Source organism: Sinohyriopsis cumingii, chromosome 6, assembly GCF_028554795.1.
Source record: "Sinohyriopsis cumingii isolate HCF-2022 chromosome 6, ASM2855479v2, whole genome shotgun sequence".
NCBI classification, from domain to species: Eukaryota; Metazoa; Mollusca; class Bivalvia; order Unionida; family Unionidae; genus Sinohyriopsis; species Sinohyriopsis cumingii.
In genome coordinates, this window is record NC_142966.1 from 122,541,354 (window position 1) to 122,565,410 (window position 24,057).

Genomic DNA, 24,057 nt, shown 5'->3' on the forward strand with positions numbered 1-24,057 from the left:
ATTTTGATCATCGAGTCTGATATCTAATCGTGTTCCGGGGCCACAGTAGCTATATCCTGGGAGGTGCTTTTCTCCTGGATACTTTGCCCACGGTGTTCCGGGGAGTTTTGATAACTTGGCTGCAATATCACCTCCTCGCTTTTTTTTTAAAACATCCCCGGGTCTAATAGAAATAAATCTAAATTTCTTTGTACCGCATCGTGCACACTTACCAGTAAGTGCCGATCTGTTATTTCTTGTTATAACGGTTGTCATATCATTTGTGCCAGTACGCACTCTACACTTCACACAATATAGATCCATAATTTATGTATAGAGATATGAATATAATTGATTTTTCGGCGACTAAAACGAGAGAACCAGTTAAGCATGTTGCAGCGTTACCAAACTCGATCCGGATGATTATCATCGGACCATCTGGATCCGGCAAGACGCAATTACTACTTAATTTAATAATGAGATGGATGAAGTGGGATAAGTTGTATTTAATCGCCCCTAGCGTAGATGATCAACGATGCTACGAGGTGTTGAAAGATTTTAACGAGAATGCATCAGCGATCGCTGAAAAAAATGTTATTGAGTTTATTACAGATATCAATGATGCACCAGGTATTGATGATATTGATGGCGACGTTAACAATCTAGTCGTGTACGATGATGTTATGTTAGACAATCAAAAAAAACCAGCTAGGATATTTTCCAGAGGCAGGCATAAAAACACCGACGTGATATATGTCACTCAACGATACACTCAGATTCCAAAAGTAATCAGAGACAACTGTAATATTCTTGCTGTATTCAACGGCGTTGATACACACACGCTACGAAATATTTGGCAGACATGGTGCGGCGGTGACATGGACTTTAATGGTTTTCGAAACTTTTTTAGTCATGCTCAGTCGACCCCACATGGATTTGTAACGATAAATTTACATGATCCTCGGACACGATATCGTATCGGACTTGACCAAATATTCGGTTGAATTGTAAAAGATTCCCATCGTTAACTGTGTGTAGCAGCGGGGGGGGGGGGGGGGGGCAATGACATCGACGCGGTCGTCGCGCTTTTTTACCGGACGCTGACGACGCTGGGATCGGCGCGCAGAAAGTATTAATTAAACCAAATGACGATTGGACGACACCACCCACCCCCCCGGACGACGACGTCGTTTTTTTTTTACCGGGCGCTGACGACACCGGATCCGCTGAGTGCAGAAAGTATTAATTAAGCCAAATGACGATTGGACAAAATGTCCGATTCGCCCCCCCTGCTGCTACTTTTGTCAAGTAGTATTGTATATCATTTCATGAGAGTTAATTAGATGCTATGATAGTAACAAAACTAGTGACCCTAAGTGCAGTGTGCAGGTTTCGTGCTGCTTAACTTTCAGAAATTTCTAGCCCAGTGTTAGGCAAAAGGACAACAAGAAAGACCTAAGTAGAGAGAATATTTTCAGGTGAGTAGATTTGAAGTGAAACATTTTTGCATTGCTTGTCTTTTGAATTTATGTTTACTCTGAGTTAATTTAAGTTTAATAATTCTATTAGTTTTCTTTGTAGGGCCCTGTTTCTTTAAAAATAGTATAGTTTTGAGATGAAGATAAAAATTGCATCATACTTTTCGGAATTAAGAAGGGTAATTCAGCTACAGGATGGTCTTCATTAATTCCAAGGTGACACACATAATAATGTCAGAGTATTACTCACAAGAAATGACATGTTTCTTTGCCAAAGAAAAGTAACCTCTATGGTATATTTTGGTGCAATCCTTAATTAGTGCTTTGGGTTATCATAATTAGTGATATGGGTTACCCTAATTAGTGCTATTTGGAGAGGACATAACTTGCATGGTGACATAATACAGATGACTGATTTAGGAAGGTCGTTCCTCAGGAGATATTTTTTGTTGGTTCATATTAATTGTACATTATATCTTAAAAATTAAACTATTAAATATGTGGACAGTAATAAGTTTATATTGTGACACATCAGAAAATTATTGGCAGATGCTTGACATTACAAACACTTTGGCATCCATGTTCATGCCTTTCTGTGTCTCAATGTCCATATGTACATGCATTCCTATATTTTACCCCCAAATATTAAATTTTTGATGTGGTCACTTTCACAAGTAAAGTTGTCCACAGATTCATGTTATTTGGTGTGTGGATGCCAAAGATTCATATTACTTGATGTAATGATGCATCTTGAATTGATGATTTCAAGCTGATATCATCACCGGCATTCAACCAATCATACACCACTATATGACTCATTAACAAGTAAGTAAGGTAACCATAACATTCTTAGACATAGATAGGCACCTAGAAAATAATAATTCATTCACAATATTAGTGTCCAAAGTTTGATTCCAAGGAAATATGGGAATGTACAAATTTGATTTCAAGCAAATATGCGACATGTACAGATTTAATTTCAAGAAAATATGAAATACATGAATTTGCTTAATTAAAATACAAAAAAATTGAAAATAATCCAATGAGTGTCAAATGAATATAAGCAGGTTCATATGACAGTTCATACATTTATTGATTTGGGAAACCATGTTGTCTGTTGAGATTGATTCTAGTAATCATTGTTGATACATCCATGTATGCTTAAAAGAAATGATTTCACTTGCATTAAAATTTATGTCAAGAATTTGAAGTTGAATTAAAATTTGCTTCTTTTAGTTTTGATTAATTACTGGGTACTTACAAAGCAATATTTTACCAATAGTTGAGGTTTTAAAATGTTTAGATTGATTTGAAGACTTTAATACTTTGAAAATATGCTGTAGATCTGAATGAAAATATAAACATGACATGTTGTTAGGATAACACAAAAATTACCAGCACTAGAGAAAATTGGCCCGACAGATTTGAGAATTTTCAGGCCTTCATGTAGTTTTATTTTTGCTTTGATTTTGTAAAAATTATTGCCAAAATGTATTTCTGTGGTGGATCCAGATTTGTAATGTTCCTGCTAAAAAGTTGGATGTTGGAGTGTTATGACATTGTGCAGGTGTATGTTGATCCATCAGTGACTACTTCCATTTCTCTGTTGCATTTTACTTTTGACACAGTAACTTTAGTTTTACACCATCTACTTTACCTGACATTGTGATTTGCTCTCTTTGGCTAAGGAAGAAACGTATCAATGGTATTGTCAGAAAGGTCATAGGCCAAGGTCATTGTGACTGAAGGAAGAAAAATGATTTCTGCACAAACTTGACTTCTATGACAAACCTGGAGTAACCTTTGAATGGTTTGCGTATGGAGCAAGGAAGAGGTCTATTGATCTTGGGGTCAGACAATGAGGTCACTGTTTTGAAAAATAGAAAATGGCTTTGCACAGAAACTTAAGTTCTTGACCAAATAGCTTTATCCCAGTTTGTGTTTGGCTAATACTTTGGGTTAGGAAGAAGTCGGTTGACTTTGGGATCCAAAAGTCAAATGTCAAGGTCATTACAGTGGAAAGGTGAGAAAAGGTTTTCATATAATATCTTTATTTCTAGACCATGTACCTTGACCAAAATTTGTGACAGTTTTGAAAGTAAGGTAAGAAATAGCCATATTAATTTTTGGGATCTAAGTGCCAAAGGTCAGGGTTATTGTGACTCAAAGAAAATAATTTTTGCAGAAGAACATTTGAAGTGGAAGTTTCTTGACCAAATATTGTGGATGTCTTCCACATAGGGTAGTAAAGAAACATTGTCCTTGAGTGCAGTCTTGTCATGGGTAATGTAATTCAGTGTCATGAGTAATATCATTTAATGTCATGGGTAATGTAATTCAGTAGAAAAGACAATTTTATATTTATTTATTCTTGTGCAATACATGTTGGGTATGGTTTATAGAGTTCATTTCTCTGCATAAATATCCATATATGCAAAATTTATATCTTTTCAGTGACATAATTTTATGCCTTTGCAAGATGGGACCTTCCTAAGAAGTTAGTAGTCGTTGTCCTAAACAGACTTTGTCATGTGTACTTTTATTGTATCAGAATATAAATAAAAAATTTACTGCAGAACAGCATGTGCAGAAATGTATTTTCATATATATTTTTTAAGGAAATGTGTTAAAATCAGCAAACCAGTTTGCTGTTCTATTTAAATTGCATATACTATTTCCCTTGTTCAAGATACTTTAAGAGGGCCAGAATTGTAACCATTCAAACTACACCATTGCCATGAAAAATCAACTTCATATTTTTGAGGTCAAATTAGAAAGTATCTTTGAGTATTTTTTCCCCACTTTTTCTGTGAAAACAGAATTGAAGGGGAGGGAGACAATTTGCATATTCTATTCAAATAAACAACTTTTTCAGAATACCCTGCTGATGATAGTTTATATTAGGTTAAGTGTTTGTTCCAGAGATTGGCTTTAAAACTTTACTACAATGTTCTGCTTCAGAATCGTCCAGTTTATAAAACTGGTGTCAGATTTGGTATTCATACCTGACAATGCCATTTATGTAGCCAATGTTTGTATATGTTGACCAGGTAGTTATCCTAGTGGGGTACATGGTGTCCATACATCACCCCCTTGTCATTTAGGAACACACAGTAGCCCTTGAAGACTTCAATAGGGAGGGGTATTATCTACAGGCAAGAGCTGGACTACTATTATAGTTTGACATTATTAATAATGATTGCATATCACAATGGGACATCATTTTTGTTGACTTGAACCATTTGAGTGCTAAGAATTGTCAATATTATATCAAATGGAAGTATGAAATTAAATATGGAACACGCAGATTCATAAAGCAACCAAGTGTCCTAAAAATTATAATACCACTGTAAAAATTAAAATTCTCGATTGCTTTGTACAGTTGTTGTTCAATCTCAATATCCATTTCAATTTATTTTTAATTAACTGAAAAATGTACAAAATAGCAAAATTAATTGAATTTGATAGTATTTAAAATAATTTAACAGTTTTGTTTTTAAAGTTGTATTCAGAGAAATGTGAAGCAAAGACTAGATTTTAAAATGTTAAAAGCAAAATGATTTACAAAACAAAATGCCCACTCTCCTTTTGTCTATTGATATATCTTTTATATATTAAACCTTTAGATAAATAATTTGATATTTTATTTACAGGTTAGGAATTTGACCACATATTTAGAGAACATCTCAGCAAACAAATTTTCAACAGACTCTTACTCATCAAGAATGTGTATAAAAAATGGCTTAGTAGCCAAGATTAATTAAGGGTGCATTCAATTATATGGCTGTGTAAGTTGAGCTAGTGTCCTGATGGTCATCAAATACTATCATTACAAATGTGCATAAAACATCTAAAACTTGTTTCAGTAACACAGCTTATATTGATCAAATGCACCATAATAATAATGCATAGGGTGTGTACATGGCAGGACCAATATGTTAACTTTTGAACCTGATGCTCAAAATTCAACTGTTTTGTTCTAAATGCATTATAAAAAAACTTGTATGCATTTTCAGTCCATTTTCTATATGTTAGATACACATATACAATGCTGATCTTGAGCTCTGTTCTAGGTAAATGATTATATAAATTAGCATGTTTTCTGTTCTAATGATACAATAAATAGGCTATATTTACATCCTTATGACCTGAGCTTTATATACTTTGATTTGCTACCTATTCAACAATATGATAGGATCTTGCTGGATGATGACACAGTTGTCATGGAGACAGACATTGATTATTATTCTGGAATGGAAATTTATGCTGACAAGATTTTGAAAAACAGACTAATTCCTGACTAATACCTAAGTGAATTAAATGCTTAATCCACTTCCTGTCCAATAACTAAAATAACAGACAAAGATTTTACAGTCCCATATGTTTGTTCATAAACATTGTTAATATAATATCTTTGGCCGAGAAACAAGAGTTAGTGGAAATACATGTACAGATAAATTTATGGTAAAATATTGGAGAATATTAATATGTTTTTGTTGCATAAAAATGGTTGGATTATCCAGAATTGTTTGGATTATCCAGAAAGTGGTTGGATTATTCAGACTTAAGTATGAGCTATGGTACTCAGTACTGCAACCATGGCCAAAAGGATGCAGGTTTAAATCCCAACATTGTAGTAGCCTGGGTCAGTAACTTTAATTTGTCCTTGGTCCAGACACTTTACTCCAGTTGCCTAGGCACTAAATAACCTACCTGTGTTGCTGTGCCACGAAACACTAATCAAACCAAGCCCTATCATTCTTTAATAAGCACTATATAACCCACACACACCTAAATTTAGGCCCTAAAAGAGAAGATACACAAATAAAGGTTAACGCCAATGCCATGCTCGACTCAGTCACATGATGTGTGAGAAAGTACTTTTACTTTTGTAATCAATCTTAAGTGACCAAAGACATGATCCTGTCTTTTGAAGGAGATCGAATTCTAGTTTAAGTTGCCCAATTGTCATAGTGTAAATTAGAAAATAAAGACTTTTTCAATGCTGTAGAACTGTTAGCATCATTGTTGCTTTGACTCAGACGGTCGTATTTATCAAACATCAATCAAACTACAAGGACACTGTAGGATAGATAGTTCCATCAATAATCTCATTGATGGGGATTTTTCTCTTGTCTAGGGCTGCCTTGTTAGTGAAAGATAACTTTCATCCACATCTTGTTGGACATCAGCGTCTATCAAAGGACAGTGTGAAAGGCCACAGAGCAATATTTCTCCACTATTATTGACCAGTGATAAATGTTGTCACATGCAGTGGACAAGGTTTTGTTTCATCCACTTCACTGACCTTACCTCTGGGCATAAATGCTATGTTCTCAAGTTAACAAGCCTGTCAAAAGTGTTTTTTTTTTCCAATTTCAGGGCATGTTACCTTTCAGGGCATTTAAAGATGACTGATGAAATCGGATGCATGCCTGAGACAGAGAGAGTACTAACTTGTGCCTTAGTAGCATGTGAAAAAAAATTCAAGATTGAATTTGGGTAAGGTTTTTAGAAGTGAAATTTTCTGTGGTTTTCTTTGTAGTTTTTGTGAAGACCCACCATGAATAATCAGGTCTGCTGATAAGGTTTCTGAGATAGTCCTGCATCAAATTGGTTGAGTTTGTTACCTCTCTAGATCTAGAGATTATATCTTCCAGTTTCGATAAGACTTGGTAAATATGTTTATATTATCATAACCATGGATGACATAGATCATGAATAAGGGACTATGTATATTTTTTCTTCAGCATTATTGTGAGAGAGCTTACATTGGTTGTGTTCTCACAATGTTACCAATACTACAATAGTCTTCATAGTTATAAAAGATCAGTCATTAAGTTATTCAGGTCCGGTGAGTAATGTCAGGCCCACTTTGACCTCTTGTTATATGTTTTGTAATATCTGTGGTTGTTTGTGTGATCAGCCATTCTTCTGATGGTTATTGTTTATTCTGCAAGAAATGTATACATTTTGACACTATTAATCCTTAGAATGTTACACCATTGGATTAAATGAAAGTATGCACCATTAAATAATCAGTGTTGTTCATACACTGTTAAATAACTGAATACATGTATATCTCGGAATAAATTTGAGAAGATGTGGACAACTTAGGTTTAACTATTTACTTTTCTGCATTATATGATATTCATTAACACAAATCCTGTGATTCAAGTCTGACTTCAGCACATTGAAAATAATTATATATCTGTTTAGAAATTAATAGGTAACTTCCTTTTTGTTGAAAATTCATCCATCTGCTAATAATATATATTAGGAAAAATGGATATAATGGTTTGTTGTATTGAATATCAATGATAAAAGTTGATGGAAAATCTGGCCTTCAAACTGATTATTATTGTATTAATCTTCGGTAGAGTCTAAGTTTTATAAAATGTTTCAGAGTTTGACTAAGATGATAATTATGATATTGGCCAGTTAATTTTTATCAGGACTGTGCCATGATGGCTTAGATACCCAGATAGAATGAATTAATTTCTTTTATTTGATAGCCATTACTCTACCTTATCTTGCTTGTGATAATGATTGCTTTGTGCATATATTTTTTTTTTATATAGAAGTCAACATTTATTAGATTAGATTGCTTAATATATATTAATTAGAATTCTGCAGTTTTTGCAAATAAATTCTTCTTCAGACATAATTTATAAAAGTAGTCAGTACAAGATCCACTTTTCTCATTAAAAATCTTGTAAACTTGTTTAATTAAAAGGAAATTTAAAAGGAAGTTGATTTCTTCATTAAAATATAAAATACTGTAAATGATGAGTTTCTTTTATTAGTTTTCATTGTATAAGTAGTTCCATGATGCAAAATGTTGAATTGAAATTTAATAAACCTGTCATTTGTCATGATTAACTTGTCATATGTCCTTGAGGGTACAGGACAGTTAACTTGTCCTTTATGTCTTTAAGGGCACAAGACAGTTAACTTGTCACTTATATCCTTTTGGGTACAGGACAATTAGCTTGTCTCTTATATCCTTTAGGGCACAGGACAATTAAATTGTCACTTATATCCTTTATTGTACAGGACAGTTAACTTATCTCTTATGACTTTAGGGCACAGGACAGTTAACTTGTCTCTTATATCCTTTAGGGTACAGGACAATTAACTTGTCTCTTATATCCTTTAGGGTACAGGACAGTTAGCTTGTCTCTTATATCCTTTAGAGCACAGGACAGTTAAGTTGTCTCTTATATCCTTTAGGGTACAGGACAGTTAGCTTGTCTCTTATATCCTTTAGGGTACAGGACAGTTAACTTGTCTTTTATATCCTTTAGGGTACATGACAGTTAACTTGTCTTTTATATCTTTTAGGGTACAGGACAGCTAGCTTGTCTCTTATATCCCTTAGGGCTCAGTACAGTTAGCTTGTCTATTATGTCTTTAAGGGTATGTAACAGGTTATTTTTAATAATCATAAGCTGTATGAATTTGATAAAATGTATGAATAATAATAATTTGTTCTCTATATATTTTTACTGGTTGAAACCACATATGACATTTCCAGTAGTTTACATTTGAAAATGCAGTATGTTCACTTTATTGCACTTGCAATACTAATATATGCATGTGTTCTCTCTCTCTCTCTCTCTCTCTCTCTCTCTCTCTCTCTCTCACACACACACACACACACACTCACTCACACATATACACACACATAACACAAATGCAAACACACACATACACACACACACACACATACTTGCAGACAAAGACTGGAGTGATTTCTGTTTGACAGCAATAACACTGTAATAAGTAGAAGTGCCAGTTATCTAAATAGAAAACCTGCTATGACAGAAAAATTGAGAAATTACTTGCTCATATTTTTTAAGCAGGCAGACCATTTGTGCTAAAATTGTTCAGATACAATAAATAAAATTACCTGTAGCTCTGTTCATTGAGTATGTATGTTAAATCTGGCCAGATTTTCCCTTCAGGTTTATTAAATCAATCCAGAACAACGTAGTCACACATTAAAATACCATTCAACAATAGTTGATGTGGACAGTTGATTACCAAATTTAATTTTATTCTATTCTATTTTCTGCAGGGAAGTCCTTTATTTATCAAGTCTCGATGCATTCATTCACCACATCATAAGCCATTTAAGTCTGCTATGTATAACAGTAACAGAGGCCCTGGTAATAAATGACTGATCTAATCTACCTGCTTCAGACACAGGCTTTGGAAGAGCTGTAATCGGCTTACTATATGCTACTCTACCTAACTGACACTAGCGAAAGGACGGGTCTTTATAATTTGTTCCGTCTTTTATTAGGAAGTTGTCTTTTATGATATTCTGACACACAAAAGGGATTACTGCTAGACTATCTGGCTAGAGATTTATCGATTAAGTTTGGACATTGGCTCTCAACTTGTGCTCATCTTAAGAGAAACTATGATTGGTAAATTTGTCAATGTTTCAGTTTATTTTTTGGATACTACCAGCCTCATATAAAGTGTATGTAGGATGATTTATGCATGTATGTATAATATAATTATTTAAATTGCATTTTAGGAGATTTTAGTTAATGTTAAAAACACTTGAAGACACAGTTTTAAGAGTTCAAATTGAACTTCAGAAAGTGAAAAAAAAAGCTTATTATTCTAGTGTTGAAAATATAAAATATAAATAGCAGTTATCGGTAATGAATAAATACAATGTTCCTCTTAATGTGACCTAAGTGATATGAAAATTTAGAATTGTGAAAATTCCCTTATTTAATTATGAATGTTTCCAATTTCTTCACCTGACTTGTTAAGATGACTTGGAGGGTTCAATACTGTTTAGTTATACACTTTTGCAGTGGAAACCATCAATTTTAGGCAAAATGAGCCACACTCTTCCCATAAAAAAGATACTTGAAACCTTGTAAAAAAAAATGTGTACACCTGCATCTTGAATGCTTCATGGGAAGTGATGGCAGATCATTTCTCACTCTGTGAGGCATTTCTGTTGCTAGGGAACACAACAGCAAATTGAATATTGCTGTACATTGGAAAGTTAACATGAATCAGTCCTTTTCCAGAAAATGATATTTTGACCAGATTCAGGGGAAGTAACAGACTTTGATTCCCGATTTAATAGTAAGGTCAATTAAACTTCAGCTTGATGCAAGAGTTATAGAAAATTCATTCCTATTGCTGAGAGAGTCAGATTTTAGCTAGCCCTTAAAACTCTCTAAATTACCTTAATCTGTACCAGTTGCTGATGGTATATGACTATGAAAACATGGCATGCAACATTTCTAGTGCATGCATATTGGGATGTATTCACAAAAAAAGGTAACATGACCTCTGCCTTTTGTTAGTCTTATATTCCAGATAAAGTGGTGCTAGAAAAAAGATGGATGGCAACCATTCCATAGTATTGAGTTGGAACTTGTGACAATTAAAATGGAGATTATGGGTATTTAAAAAGCCTTCATATTGATTGGATTGCTCTGGTGTCATGGGGTTGCCCATTTAATTTGTAATAAAGCCATTTTTTATGGTTGACAGATAGCAGGGAGCATCTTTAATACATTGATTAAGGTAGAATACCAGTCCCCTTTTATGTATGTGTCAAGCACAGCCTTGTTACCATATTTGTCCAAGTTCATTTGAAGTTGGAACAATTATGTTTGGAATGACTGACAGAAGCAAGTGAAATTTTAAAGGTCTAAAATTATCTACTTTGCCTTTGTATCAAGGTAATGTTTCCAAAATTTCAGACTTAGTGGAAAATACCTCTAATGATTTGATCTAACTTGCAGTATTCAATAAACTGGATCACTTCAACAGCATTATATCTAGACATTTTCATATTTGAACATAGGCATTATGGTTCATTTTTGTGTACAGGCATTGTGATTCATATTTGAACATAGGCATTATGATTAATTTTTTAGCATAGGCATTATGATTAATTTTTGAGTATAGGCATTATGGTTCATTTTTTAGCATAGGCATTATGATTCATTTTTTATCATAGGCATTATGATTAATTTTTGAGCATAGGCATTATGGTTCATTTTTGAGTATAGGCATTATGGTTCATTTTTGAGTATAGGCATTGTGATTCACTTTTTAGCATAGGCATTATGATTAATTTTTGAGCATAGGCATTATGGTTCATTTTTGAGTATAGGCATTATGGTTCATTTTTGAGTATAGGCATTATGGTTCATTTTTGAGTATAGGCATTGTGATTCATTTTTTAGCATAGGCATTATGATTCGTTCTTGAGGATAGGCATTATGATTCCTTTTTTATCATAGGCAATATGATTATTAGAATTTTGGATAGAATTGTCATATTTTACAATCAGTGGAATAGTATTTAGGTTTTGTTACAAAATTCTTATAGATCTTTTGAAATCTCTTCATAAAAATATTATGGTTTTCTGCATATGAATGGTACAATTTTATGTACAGTCAAGAACCGGGATTGGTGCATTCTTGGTGAGGAATGTACTACTAACCATTAACATGGCTGCATCAAATTTACATCTTTCAATCCATTTTTGACACCTGCTGCTTTTGTTGTCATAACCGTACCTGCATTTGCATATATGACCAACATTCACACTGTTGAATATTAGATCACAATGACTTACTTCTCTTGGTTAAGTAATTATACCATGGTTTTTGGATGATGCTGCATAGGAACAAGCAAGATATATAATGCTGTAAAATTCTTTTTGGTTTTGGGGGAAACATTTACTGAAATTTTGCTACAGCAATTTTGTCAGAACATCAATTGTGGAATTTTCATTTGTTTGGTTCAAAATAGTTGGGGAAATTCATTATAAGAATATTTATCTATTTGGAATAAAATGTTGCAGGAGGGAAATAAAAAAATTGTGAATTCTGCATAATTTTGAAATATATTAAAATTGAGTGAGCGTAATTTTGGATTGGGGCCTATTTTTGCCCTCTAATAAACTCTTAAAAAATTTCTGTCAATTATTATTTCTTTTGAACTTAAAGAAGACATTTGCATTTTACTTATGTTGGATTTAGAGGGGAAAAAACTATAGTGGAGCATTTAGAAGAACATGTACAGCTTGTGTCCTGTCTTCCACATTATTGGGGAAAATACAGGTCAGGGTTAAGTAATGGGTGGAGTGGGCTTATGTCACTAGTTTGCTCATTCTTTGTGCTGACCATTGTCCATGTGAGGTTTTGGGTGGCTAATAACAGGGCAGCATTCAAAAGCAATATTGGACCTTTGGAAAGAACTTTATTTATGTCCATTGTGCTGTCCATTGAGACCAATCTATAATTTTCTCAAGATCTTTTTACAAATAGTTTTGCTGGCATCTGACAAATCACTTTCTTGTGTTCATAAAAAAAAATTTCATCCCCTTCCATGAATGCAGATGAAACTTATAGTACAGTACACCCTTTTCCATCAATCAATATGATTGTGCCCATTTGTGTTTGGATAATATCACTGTAATAGGGGTATTCCTTTTCTGTGAGCACTTTTCTGGTTGTTATTACCAGACTCTATTAATGTGAACTCAGCAAAGAAATATTTTTCTGTAGAAATTTTCTTTAGATAAATCTGAAGATATCTCAAATCTTTTCTTTTATTGGAATGTGTTTCATATTGTTTACATTTGATGCAAAAATCATACTATGTTATGCTTGTTGAACCTCACATCTTTGTTCCATTGAACGTTCAGTCTGATTGGTTCAGTTTGGTTTATGGTACAGCAACTCAAAGCATGTTATTTAGTGCTGAGACGGTTTGGAGTAAAGTGCCTTGTTCAAGGACAAAACAAGGTAGCTGACTCGGACTGAACTGATGGTAGGATTTGAACTACATAATTTTGCTTGCAAGTCCAACATGCTAACCATCAAGTCACAGTGGCTTCTGCCTCAATTAGTTGCCTGTTACTACAGTCTGAAGAGCACATGATGCCTATTCTCCATCCCTGATCTTACAGAGTCTGAAGAGCACAGCATGTCTATTCTACATTTCCAATCCCAGAGAGTCTGAGGATCAGATCATGTCAATTATATGTCCCTGATCCAAGAGAGTCTGAAGAGCATATGGTGTCTATTCTACAATCCCAATCCCAGAGTCCAAAGAGCACTTCATGTCTATTCTACATTCACAATCTCAGTCTGAAGAGCACATCATGTCTACTCTACATTCCCAATCCCAGAGAGTCTGAGGATGACATCATGTCAATTCTATGTCCCTGATCCAAGAGAGTCTGAATAGCACATGGTGTCTATTCTACAATCCCAATCCCAGAGTCCAAAGAGCACTTCATGTCTATTCTACATTCCCAATCTCGGTCTGAAGAGTACATCATGTCTAGTCTACATTCCCAATCCCAGAGCCTGAAGAGCACATCATGTCTATTCTACATTCCCAATCCCAGAGAGTCTGAGGATCACATCATGTCAGTTATATGTCCCTGATACAAGAGTCTGAAGAGCACATGGTGTCTATTCTACAATCACAATCCCAGAGTCCAAAGAACACTTCATGTCTATTCTACACTCCCAATCCCAGAGTCTGAAGTTCACATCATGTCCATTCTATATTCTCAATCCCACAGGGTCTGAAGAGCACATGGTGTCTATTCTACATTCCCAATCCCACAGAGTCTGAAGAACACATGGTGTCTATTCTACATTCCCAATCCCACAGTCTGAAGAACACATGGTGTCTATTCTACATTCCCAATCCCACAGAGTCTGAAGAACACATGGTGTCTGTTCTACATTCCCAATTCTACAGAGTCTGAAGAGCACTTGGTGTCTTTCTACATTTCCAATCCCACAGAACCTTAGCAAGGTTTTCCCATGTGTAATTTGAAGGAAAAGGAAAAATGCTTGATGTTTGTTTTAAAGGATTCATGAATTGATTTTATAATGAAGGCTGGTATTAATGTCATGTGAAATCACAGGTCACTAGATGCTTTCACAGTCATGGATTTCACACTTCAGAGTTTATTTATCAGCTTTGAAACTATGTGCTATCAGCTGTTTTCAGACCACTTGTAATATTGCCAGAAATTTTTACTGTCCTTGAAAAAAAGCAGAAGTTCAAGAAAACTTTGTAAGTAGCCTTAGAAATTTGATCAGCATAGAATAGCCAAACAAAGTTAAAGATGCAGGGGAGAATATCTTTCTATTCTTAGTTCACAGCTGTTGTCCATATAGTGAATGGACTGTGTCATCCTTTTCTAGCTTTGGAACAGAATGGACCATGATTGTAAATTTTTCCGTATACATTTTCTGTTCTTGCTCATAAAATTGGTGTTGGTAGCTATGTGATCAACAAACTTCCCACTGTCATAATTACTATGTATTTTTGTGTCAGTGAGATACATCATTGTGGAGAATTGTATTGCCATTAAAGGACGTGTTGCCACAGTGAGGCTTCATTATTCTGTCACAGCACAGACTGTGCTTCATATTTGCTTTCAGAGACAATTGGAAACCAGCCCTGTAATTAAGTCTGAAATCACAGATTACTTTTCTTATTTATTAACTTTTAGGAGCACCAACTTGCTCACAAAAAGATTTCCTCTAACACTGCAACAATATGCCGTCAACTGGTCTGGCTACCACGCCTCCAGTTTAATGAAGTTTTCAGATGTTTATTGACTGATATTTTGCTGTGCCTGGTTGCTGAATGAATATGCAAGACATGTAATCAGAAAATATTTTAAAGAAAACTTATTTAACTCTGGCTTCAATATTTTGACCTTTAAAGAGATTGAAAAAACTGAGGTTCAAAATGAATAAAGACTTGTACTGCTCATCTGTTTAGAAAGTGTATATTGGAGCACTTGTCAGGTGAAAGGTGCTATGAAATGGTTTCATTTGTCAACAATAAATATTAGAGGGGGTAATACTATGAAGATTGTGTCAACACAAGTGATAGAATTATATAAACTTCAAGTCAACAAGGCTGATTTTGATAAACATGGGTAGGGCTTTGCATGGCTTTTTGTGACTTTGATTTATTCAACAGCGTTGATGTAGGCCAGACCTGGGATTGATTCATACTATAAAAAGTTAAATGTTTTGGGTAACTTCTTGAAATATCAATTACTGGGTACTTGATGATTTCACTCAATGCATGTTTTTTAATGCTGTGGCTTATATATTGTTTTTGTAATATTGAATTTACTGGTATTTTTGCTTTAAACTGGATTGCTGCATACAGCCATGCTGGCACTTTTTTCCAGGATGCATAGTTACATAAATTTAATTTAATGACACTTTTAATGACACCCTGCTGAAAAATAAGCAAGCAAAAAAAATTCCATGATGAACCATTACATGATTTTAAATTTAATGACCCCCCCCCTTAAAAATGATCAAGAACAAGAATTGCAAATGGTTGATTTGCAGCAAGCTTAACAATGTCTGTAAAATGTTTAATATTAACAACACTCAGTTTGATCATGCATGTTCTTGACCTCTAGATTGACCATCATAATCAAGTGCTTACTAATTGACTTTTTCAATTGAGCAATGAGATGCTTTCATTGATATAAAGTGAGCAAATGCATTTTGCCAGCTGCACTTGGTATCAGGTTGTACAATAGTGGACATACAGTTTTTGCTATTCTTTGATAATATCTCTGTTGTTTCTGCATGTAGTGCTAGTGCCATTAACACATGATTGTTGTTGCTGTGCTGATAATGATGTAAGTTTTATCTTAATTCATAAAAAGTTACTTAAACACACACAATTTTTAAACACACACACACACAAACACAGAGCAGAAAATATAGGTTTTCTCCAGTAATCATAGACTGTATCTTGTCCCTAAATGACAATAGAGTGATGACAAAATTACCAATATATGTCATTTACCTATATATTACATAATTTAATGGAAATAAAGGAACTGTTCTCTACTTTATGATGTATGTCTGCTGAGGTAAATTTCAATGTGCTAAGAATCCATTGAGTTCATATAAAGGGGGATGCTTTGAGATCTCTAAGCATGATTGAAAATTCAAAAATATGAATAGGGATTTTATGGCCCATATCCCTTGGTACCAACAAGACTGTGTCCAAGAATGCTTGTCTAGGCTGAACACCACTCTAACACAGCCAGCAGCTTTCATGTTAGTTCAAAAAATGTCAAATTTACCATTCACAATCTTGGGTTCACAAATAAAAAATTGTGAATATTTGTTGATTTTGTAGTTCAAAATATTGATTTTTGTTCCAACATACTTTTAATCCAGACCAAAAAAGTTAGTAATCTGATAATCTGATAATCCCTGTAACTGATGAGTGTTCTCCAATGTCAGATTTTGTCACCTTGAAAATTACTAGATGTTATTACCACTGATAATTATCAAGATGACAAATGCTAACAGTTCAGAAGCACAGTATTGTTCAGCTCAAGTCGATGTGACATCTCACTAAAATTATGTAAGATTGGTACTAGATTATGACCAGTCGATGTGATATTTCACTACCATTAAGTAAAAATGGTACTAGATTATGACCAGTCGATGTGACATCTCACTACCATTAAGTAAAAATGGTACTAGATTATGACCAGTCAATGTGACATCTCACTACCATTAAGTAAAAATGGTACTAGATTATAACCAGTCGATAACAATTTTACTTCCTTTGTGAACACAACATTCATTTAAGAGCTTAATGTTAGTTTTATAGTGTTATTGTTGCCAATGAATGAGTACATTGTTGCAAAATGTTGTCATATATTTTCAGTTTCAAAGAAAAGTTAAATAATTCAGCTCAATGAAAGGAGGAAAATTCTTATAACCAATGCTGAGAAATCTGAAAGATTCCAATGAATATCATTGGTTATATATTATACAACTTAGTGAAAATGGAATGGATGAAGAATGATAATTACAGCTAGGTGTTTTTACCCTGATTTTATTAACAAAATTTTCTAATGGTTTTGCAACACAATTAATGAATATTGACAATTATTTTCATAACATTCATACAAGTTTTGCCACATTCATTCCATCAGTATGATGTTATTTTATATGTATCTATTAAATATTAAATATTTAAAAAATTGGTTGTATTTGTGTTTATATGTAATTATTACTCAACATCTGTTTTAACCCCCCATCCCCGATAAAGGCCACCCCTCTTTTAAAGCCACTTTCTTGCTGCAAAAGGCATAGTCTTGTAATTGATTGAATAAATCTTCACCTACCAAATGGTGTAATGGTTGCTCACTCCTAGTTTTGGCCTTTTTTCTTCTTCTATTTTACAAAAAAGATGTAAAATTGAAAATTTATGCATAGGCTGTTCTTAGAAACAAATAATTATTAATGTTGAGTTGGCTTCTGATTTATTAGAACCCAGCATGCTGTATATATTTTGCTATGATGATTCAACCATGTTGGTCTTACAGGTTGTTATGGTGTGAATGGTTTTCCTTTCATTGTTTATCCAACTAGAAGTGAGTGTATTTGGTGGAAACTGGAGAAGTCTTTATCCACTTGACAACTTACTTTGACACAAGATGGTCAGGCTTATTACTGTGTTGTCCATTCAGGAGTTGGCAGATTGGTTTCTGTTGCATTACTGGAAAATCGTATTTGACATTGAAACCTGAGAAGATGAACGGGTCAGAAAACAAGTTCAGGCTCACCTTGAAAAGGTCACTGTTGACTTGTATTTGGTAGAAAGCTATCATAGGAAGGAAATTAGAACTTTTGTATATAATTACAATGAAGCTGACTTAATCTGGATTCTGTTTATTTAAATGTATGGCTAGCCAAAATATTTATTGTCTCATCTGCAAATTGTAGGCAAGACATAAATATCACTTTTCTAATAGCATTGACTTTGTTGTTGGCTTTGGTGTAAATGTTTAATTTTTCCATTTAACTCTGTCTCTTTTGACACAGTCATGTACAGTCATGAAATTTGCTCAAAATATTCATTATGAAAATTACTGGTCATCACAGGCAAAAGTAGGTTACACTGACTTACTTTTCACTCTCCAGTGATTATGTTACAATTGTGGTATATTAGTTAGTCAATTGGCACCAGCAGGCATCAGAGCAGACAAATCATTGCTTTCTGCAAAATCCAGGATGAAGGATTTAATCTAGTTTTGTTTACAATGATTCATTCTTCACATTTTATTTATCAATATGCATTAATGGGTTTGGGGACAAACATCCAGATTAATGGGCTTCCACTGTAGAATAGTGAGAGATCACTTTAGACTCATAAGCATGGTGCTTCTAGAACAACCTTCAGTTATATTTTCTCAATTTTCTTGCCCAAAAATATACATAGTTAACAAGAACTTCCTTCATTAACTTAGCTTCATGGAAATTTTAGTTTGGCTCACATTTTTGGCCAAATTTAAGAGTCTTAATCATGCAGGGAGTCCCCTTGTTGATCAGGTAGGTGTCATATGTATATAAATTGTTTACTTTTATATTGTTTACTTCCTATCTTTTCTGCATTGAAAAGAACATTCAAACAAGGATGCAAAATTAAGACATGTCTCTACCTGAAAATATAAGCCTTGAAAGGTATAAGGTAATGCATCTGATATATATTGGACTAATTACAGAAATTTAATATCTTAAGTATAAATTAGATGCCCTATATATACTTGCTTATAAGTCAAGTCTAACTGCAAAAAACACTGACCTTGATCTGCCATCACATAATGCATCAGAAGATGAGGGTCTTTCAGGCTTTTTTACTGATTGCTTCGGACAAATTGCATAGACCTAAATCAGCCAGTACATTGTGATGGCAGATCTAGGTCTGTGCAGTTTACAGTGAGAACTGACTTGTAAGCAAGTGTCAACATTGTGCATTATTCTGAAGTCTGTTGTGCATAGAGCACAAGGACTGAAAAATGGAATATTCTGTATGTTGATATTGCATTTTGACAGTTGTTGTTATTGTTTGACAAAAAATATTCTGTTTAAATAATGAATATTTTACATGTCCCATTGTAGCTTCCATTTATATTCATCTTGAATACATTTCTTTCATACTAGTTGATACATGATTTTTGCTGTGGAGAGGAAAAGATCATTCAGTTAGTAATAGGTATATTTCAAGGAAAGTTTGTAATTGTTTGGGGCCTAAATGGTACTGCATGGTAGCATATTGCAAAATAAATCCATTTTGTGTGTGGTGAAATTCATACCTAATTGGTATGCAAAATAGATCCACCTTGTGTATGGTGAAATAAGTACCTAATTGGTATGTGAAATAGATCCATCATGTGAATGTTGAAACACATACCTAACTGGAATGTGAAATAGACCCACCATGTTTGTGGTGAAATAAGTACCTAATTGGTATAAGAAATAGATCCACCATGTGTATGGTGAAATACATACATAATTGGTATGTGAAATAGATCCATTATGTGTATGGTGAAATGCATACCTAATTGGTATGTGAAATAGATCCACCATATGTATGGTGAAATGCATACCTAACTGGTATGTGAAATGGATCCACCATGTGTATAGTCTAATAAGTACCTAATTGGTATGTGAAATAGATCCACCATGTGTTTGGTGTAATAAGTATCTAATTGGTATGTGAAATAGATCCCCCATGTGTATGGTGAAATAAGTACCGAATTGGTATGTGAAATAGATCCACCATGTGTATGGTGAAATGGATACCTAATTGGTATGTGAAATAGATCCCCATGTGTATGATAAAATAGTACCTAATAGGCATGTTTGCATCTAATTCATTTCACAAAACAAAACCTGAGAACATTTTGTTGCTGTTAACTTTCGGTGTAAGTGAGGCTATCTTTTTCTTTGCCTTTAAAAGCTTTTAAACAATTTTACTTTAATGACAGGTTGACTGTGGCTACCCAACTCCTCAGATTATCAGCTTGTATATACACTTATGAAGGATTTTACATGTCACTGAGTGCTCATGTCAAATAAAATTTGTGAAGGTTTGGTTCTTATGGTGGTGGTGGGGGTAAATGCCATTTTCTGAACATGATAGGCTATAAATGGCAGCCACAATATTTGGTGGAGGAAGAACCACCTACCCATGGGAAGTTATTGGCAAGCTTTCACACATAGCCAAGTCTCAGACTCATGCAGAAAGAGGTGAGATGTGTCTGTGTTGAAAGGCGAGTGCCTTAGACCATTCAGTCACCTGGTCCAAAAAATTTAAGAAATGAGTCATCTAATTTATATCTTTGCAAACCTTGATAGGTGAGATCTAAATTTATTTTCTTTTTTTGTCAAATTGTTTTCTCTTTCCACAGCCATCTTACTTCAGTATATGCATAGCTTGTGCAAACATTTATTCTCAAATTATTTTAAATTTAATGTCTATAGATTTTAAAGAAAAGGATTTTTGTACCTTTTTTTTGTTTAGAATAAATTTTGACATTCCTCATGTACATTATAAGTACCCTCCAACAGCAGACTTGAATTATGGATGAAGATACATTTACAATGTCAAGAAAATGTGTAACACCTATCTTGAATATGTCAACATTATTCCCAATTGACACCAGTTTTTCTCAGTAAGATGAAAGCTGAATTGTTAACAATGTGCACCTACCTGAGGTAATCCTGTTTGGTTACAGGTACTCAAGAATGATCCGACTTCTGATCTTGCAAACATGTAGAACTTAATTGGATTACCTGTAATCACATCAATAGCAAAATTTTCTGACCCCATTTTCTGTGTGATGTTTGGAACTTTGACGTACAAAATTCATGTTTAGATAACCCTTAATGGTTGTATGGTAGTCCTTGAATTAAAGAAGCATTCAACACAAACTCAGAACTTTGAAGTTACTTTGGCACTAATTGGTGGTAATGGAATGATTCTCATAAGAGATGTGTGTGTGCATGTGCAGGTGCATGTATGTGTGTTGAATTTTTAACTTAGCTTTAAACAATTTTCAGACATATTGCTATGATGTCTGCAGTGTGGCAGTTTATAGTGATGTCTAGCACTGGGGCATCATGCCACAGATATGTAGCATGATGTCCCACCCAGTCACATTATCCTGACACCAGTCCTAACACTAACCTCATAATGCTGAGCACATAGCAAGGCAGCTGTTAGTACCATTTTTGGTATGACTTGGCCGGGGCTTGAAGCTGCAACCTCCTGCATCTGAGGTGGATGCTCTAACCACTAGGCCACCGGAGCAGTTCAAAACTGAAGTCATTTTGGCACTAATTGTATTGGTGGTGATGGAATGATTCTCACAAGAAACAGTTTTCCATTAACTGAAGGTGACACACATGACATATGATATTTCTTATTATTACATCTTATAAAAGTAATAGTGTCAATGATTGATGCACAAAATATAATGTCTGGGAACAAAATATTGTGTCTCCCTAGTACAATCGTGCCCGCATATGTGATTGTTTCTCCCTCACATGATCATGTTTCTCCATCTTATTTTATTTGGTAAAACTATAAAAAAAACAATTTGCCCTTGTTTGGCAGAGATATGAAGATTTGTTCTTCAGTATGTTGTGTTTCACTTGGACTTCATCCTCATGGAACATGACTAGCCTTGCCTGAACCAATCTTTATCTCCCCATAACAAGGGCACTAAATGTGTAATGTTGCATTGTCATTTGTTTTTTGTGACATGGTGATGATATCATTAACTTTTACATGAAGTCACAACATAAACTTCTTACTATGATGCAGTTGAAATGCCATCTGTACAGTTCTAAAGCAATTTAAATTGCAATTTCTTTTAACTAAATAATGTAGCAAAACAAATTTTGACCAATGCAATGTTGGAGTAAATATAAGGTTTAATGACTGATAAAGCTTCACATTCACCTCAGCAAAGGTTAATTGGTTGCATATTATATGTTTCACATTTGAGATGATTTTTCATTGGATGGCACAGTCACATGATTTGATGTTTATTAATGTTGCCTGGTCATGACATCATTTGCTTTTACATGACATCATAACATTAAGTTCCTGACATTGTAAAACAGTAAATGAAATTTCTTCAGTTCTAACTTGAATTTAATTGCAGTTTAATGTTTTCACTAAAATCATGTAGTAAAACAACTGGGGGCCTTTTCTTCAAGAGATATGACATTTTATGAACCAGTAAACCTATCATGTTGACTGACACTTTTCATCAGTCATTATGAGGTTCACAGGTTCATAAAATTTATATTCACCTTGGCATATGTCTGTAATTGTATATAATTGCCTAAAATTTGCAGTTTTGGATGCTCTCCTCCTATAAAACATTTATGCAAATTTTAACAGCATTTGCTTTGATTGAGTATGAATTCTGATTATGAAATTTTCATATTTCAATTCATTTACTTTTGTATTTCTTTACTTCATTTACCCTGGCTGAGTCATACCAAGGACTTATAAAAATGGTACTAGCATCTGCCTTGCTTGGCACTCAGCATTAAGAGGTTAGCGTTAGGAGTGGTCGGCCTGGTGTCAGGATAATGTGACTGGGTGGGACATAATGCTGCACATCTGTGGCATGATGCACCACTGCTAGACATCACTATAAATTGCCACACTGCAGACATCGTAGCGATATGACTGAAAAAAATGTTAAAGCTACAATAAAAATCCAAATCACACACACACACTTCATTTACCCTATATACTCACTTATAAGTCAAATTCAAATGCAGACTACATAGATCCAAATCTGCTATCTATTTTATTTGCAGTTGGATTCAATAAATGGGTGAGTATATACAGTATGTACTAGTTGAACAGAATCAAATAAGCCAATATTACATTCATTCAGTTCATTCTCCTAAAATGACAGCAACAACTGTAAGATAATGTGTAACTCTCCTATTTTCAGATGTAACCATGGTTGCAGGCTAAAACATCAGTTGACTCATATTATCAATATGCTAATGATCCTCATTGTAAAAAGCATTGTTACATTTTCTACAGTCTTTGGAACCTTTAGAGCAAGCTAAATTTATCTTTCATATTCCTTTGTGATGCCAGAGTGTCACTAATTCTTATTTCTTCCAAAAAGGTTGCTGTACAGTTTTAAAGAGGACACATTTTATTGCTAGCCTGCCATGGAGGAAGCTTGTCATCCCGATCACTTTGTCATTTGTGTCTGTCATGATGTCTGTCTATCCATCTGTCCACACCTTATATTAAAATCAACCAACTGACACCTTAAATTAACCTCTGTTTTGCAATTGACCAACCAATACCCTAGATTAACATCTGTTTTACAGTTTTGCCAGTCATTTCAAGTTAAATAAATGCCTTTGTTATCAAAGTTGGAAGCGGGGGGGGGGGGGGGCCAAAAACACATGCCAATGTAGCTTCTTGTTTCTTATTGTTAATATATGGATATGCTATTAAACTGATTTTTTCTTTACGGTGATAAGGTACCATATATACTTGACTATAAGTTGAGTCCAACTGCAAACAACATAGACCCTGATCTGCCATTGCATAATGCACTAGCAAATCATGGTATTGTTTATTTTGGTTGTTTATTACCAAATCTGGTCTGTGCAGTTTGCAGTTTGACTTGACTTTTAAGTGAGTATGTACTGTGTTACTTTTGAGGTTGACAATTACTTTCACC

At 34.1% G+C, this 24,057-nt stretch overlaps 1 long non-coding RNA gene across 1 annotated transcript; it reads left to right on the forward strand.

The window, feature by feature from the left end:
- Window positions 1-1,282: 1,282 nt before the first annotated feature.
- Window positions 1,283-23,753, forward strand: LOC149797868 (uncharacterized). The gene is made up of 4 exons (XR_016421899.1): window positions 1,283-1,457; window positions 6,840-6,959; window positions 23,165-23,181; window positions 23,488-23,753. It is a non-coding gene; the product is annotated as an uncharacterized LOC149797868 (long non-coding RNA).
- The last annotated feature ends 304 nt before the right edge of the window (window positions 23,754-24,057 follow it).